The sequence below is a fragment of the Apium graveolens genome, chromosome 11 (genome assembly GCF_009905375.1).
Source record: "Apium graveolens cultivar Ventura chromosome 11, ASM990537v1, whole genome shotgun sequence".
NCBI classification, from domain to species: Eukaryota; Viridiplantae; Streptophyta; class Magnoliopsida; order Apiales; family Apiaceae; genus Apium; species Apium graveolens.
The window spans coordinates 182,913,136-182,916,870 of NC_133657.1; the positions used below are offsets into that span (position 1 = coordinate 182,913,136).

The 3,735-nt window shown below is 38.1% G+C and overlaps 1 non-coding gene across 1 annotated transcript; it reads left to right on the top strand.

The window, feature by feature from the left end:
- Positions 1 to 822: 822 nt before the first annotated feature.
- On the top strand, positions 823 to 929 carry LOC141699049 (small nucleolar RNA R71). The gene has a single exon (XR_012565539.1). It is a non-coding gene; the product is annotated as a small nucleolar RNA R71 (small nucleolar RNA).
- Positions 930 to 3,735: the final 2,806 nt, after the last annotated feature.

Here is a 3,735-nt window from a genome sequence, read left to right on the forward strand (position 1 = left end):
TCTCTAACTTCAGCTTCGACTTCTTTTGCCTTTTCAGCATCAGCTACTTTTCCAGACCTTAAGGTAATAGCCTTGACTTACTCTTTAGCTTCCTTCCTGCCTGGTACTTCCGTGTCACTGGGAAGAGTGCCAGGTTGACGATTGAGCACTGCATTGGCTAATTGACCGATTTGATTTTCCAAGGTCTTGATAGAAACCGCCTGACTCTTGCACAACAGCTTAAGTTCCTCAAAATCAGCACTAGTAGGTGCAGCTGCACTTCCCTGTTGAGGATATGATTGTCTTGTAGCATACTGCTGTGGTTGCTGGAATCCAGGTGGGTTAAACTGTTTACTCACTCCTTGCTAATATGGTGGCTGAATAGCATTCTGATTATTTCCCCAGCTGAAATTTGGATGATTTCTGTTGTTAGGATGATAGGTCGCTGGCACAGGCTGTTGTTGTCGCTGATAATTATTCATATACTGAACAGATTCGTTGACAAGAGAACACTGATCTGTAGCATGAGAACCTGCACAAAGCTCACAAACCATAGCTATTTGATTAACTCCATACGTAGCCAAAGAATCAACCTTCATTGATAGCGCTTGGAGCTGGGCTGCAATAGCGGTGGCTGCATCAACTTCCAGAATACCTGCTACCTTGCCTGATGTCATCCTCTGAGTTGGGTTTTGATGCTCATTTGCAGCCATCGTCTCAATAAGATTGTACGCCTCAGTATAGCTTTTGGCCCATAAGGCGCCTCCAGCTGCTGCATCGAGCATGGGCCGAGATTGGGCCCCCAAACCATTATAAAATCCAGTGATTACCATCCAATCCGGCATTCCATGATGTGGACATTTTCTCAACATTTCCTTGTAGCGTTCCCAAGCCTCGCACATAGATTCTGTGGGTTGCTGCGCAAACTGAGTAAGAGCACTCCTCATAGCAGCAGTCTTTGCCATTGGATAAAACTTCACCATAAACTTTTGCGCAAGATCTTGCCACGTAGTGATGGACCCAGCTGGTTCAGAATGTAACCAGTCTTTAGCTTTATCCCTCAGTGAGAATGGGAAAAGCCTCAACTTGATAGCCTCATCAGTCACGCCATTATACTTAAAAGTGCTGCAGATCTCGACAAAATTCCTTATGTGCATGTTGGGGTCTTCAGTTGCCGCTCCTCCAAAAGAAACAGAATTCTGCACCATCTGAATAGTGCCCGGCTTGATTTCAAAGGTGTTAGCTTGAATAGCCGGATGAAGGATGCTTGACTGAATGTCATCAATTTTAGGCCGAGAAAAATCCATAAGAGCTGGATCAGCTTGAACAATACGATCTCCCATGTTTACTGGTTCTTTCTGCTCAGTTCCTGAATCCGAATCCTCAAAATCTAACTTCTCCGGAGTATCAATAACTTCGTCTTTTCCTTCAGCTGTATCTAAGGTCCTCTTGCGAGCACGAGAACGAGTTTGCATAAACGCTTGCTAAAGTACCTGAAACACAACCGAAAAGAGTAATTAACTACTACGTCCTAATCACTGAGTCCTAAAGACCAATGATGGTAAGTACATTAACTAAACAAATACGCCGAGTCCCCGGCAGCGGCGCCAAAAACTTGTTAGGGCGAAATCACGCACTAATATTCACGCAAGTATACGCGTTCGCAAGTAATATAGAATACTTTCTAGTTCGTTCCCTCAGAGACTCAGACTAATTTATTGTCTAATTTAACTCACTCACCAATGTATGATTACTTCTCAATGTTAAGATAATAACACTTAAAATTATTGATTAAATATTAACTATAATTAACTACTTAATTAACCACTTAACTAACACTTCAATTTATCAATAATAAAACACTCATGAGATCACAACTTCATTATTACTTCCTTCTATAGCCATAGTTATTACCTTTAGCATGTGACAGTGATGATATTAATCGAATAACACGAAACTGATAAAAGCCAACTTTCATTGTACTAATACCATTCTACCAAACATCCACAATTAAGATAGAAGTTGAATAGTCATCAATTATGTTGAGTTCCTATATGTCTACGGAAATTGACAACACAACGATTTAAGCACAAGTTATTCCTTTTGATTACATAGGGCAAATAAAACTGTTAGAGTTACCCACTAATCATGCACAATGTACATGAACCTATGCTAGCATGGCAAGTTCTAAATCTCAAGATCCACCGTCGCTTCACAAGAGATTAACACCCTATCTTATATGTTCGCGACGCACATAAGACGAATACGCACAACCAATACTAGATATCATGCAATCATCACATACTAAAGTATTAAATAATTAACTAAAGAATTCCATAATAAATCCGTTGCAACCCCATGATAACGATTAGCCCATAATAGAACTTATTGTCATCATGGGTTCATATGAAATCATGATAACAAACACAAGAAAATAAGAACTAAACTGATTATATTAAAACAGAGTACGTCACAAGAGTAAATAAGTCAAAGCAAGAAAACTAGCATCCAACATTACAACGAAACAAGAATCACAAGAATATATGCTTCCTCTTCGTTGCTGTGTGCTAAATCGGTCTTCTTCCTTATCTCCTTCGCTTCTTGCAAAACACAATCTAAAACAAAATCTCCTCTTAATACTCTGTGAAAAACGTCTCAAATCTACTTATATAATAGTCCCATAAAACTCAGATTACATAGAAGTTGGAAGCCAAACAGAAGTAGAAGTCTAAAATAATATATCTTTTTCCCCGACCCTGCGCGGCCGCTCAGCATTTCTGCGCGGGCGCGCAAGGCTGCTGCGCGGCCGCTCAGCATTGTTGCGCGGGCGCGCAGGACCCTTCTGGAAAAATTCCATGTTTGCTCCGTTTCTTCGCCGTAATCTGCCCGTTCTTTTCCTCTCGCAATGGTGAACACATGCCAAGGCTTATTCTTGATGATTCCTCCTCCGAAATGCAACTAATACCCTGAAATGCATAAACACTAGAAAAACGCATCAAATACACAAAATACTTGATTTCAAGACACCAATTTAAGCCATTTTAAGACGTTCTAAGTGGTATAAAATGCCACTTATCAGTTAGGCTTCTGGAAATGCTTAGACTGATTTTGCATTGAAAAATAGATCAAACGAGGTTGTTTTCGACCCCGATTGAGGTCACCGGAATCCGGAAAGGGTCACCGGATTCTGGGTTCGTCCGGCGGTTCATCCCGACCCGGCGACCCGGTTCCTGACCCGTTTCTTTTTATTAAAAACCCGGTTTTGATCCAGAATATCCCTAAATCAAAGTTATTTTTGGCGTTTTTGCAAGTTAGTACCTGAAGTTTCCAGAATTTTACAAATTCTGGATTCCTGTTTTAAATTCTTTTAAAATTTAGATTTCTTTTTATAAATTATTTTCAAAATTGTTTTTAATTTCAGAAAAATCCGAAAATGATTATTTTAATTTCAAAAATCATTATTTTAATTCCAAAAATTATTTTTAATTCAAAAATAAATTTGAATTAATTATTTAATTAATTTCAGTTAATTTTTAATTGATTAATTAGTCAATTAATTCGAAAATTAATTGATTAATTCATTTAATTAATTATTAATTGATTTTAATTAATTATTTAATTAGATTTAATTATTAAAAAAATGATTTAAAAATTCCGAAAAGTAGTTTCGAGCTTTAAAATATTATTGTAAATTATTTCTAAGGCTCGAAAATTATTATAAAATTGTTTCGAAGCCAGATGTGGCCAATCGAACCC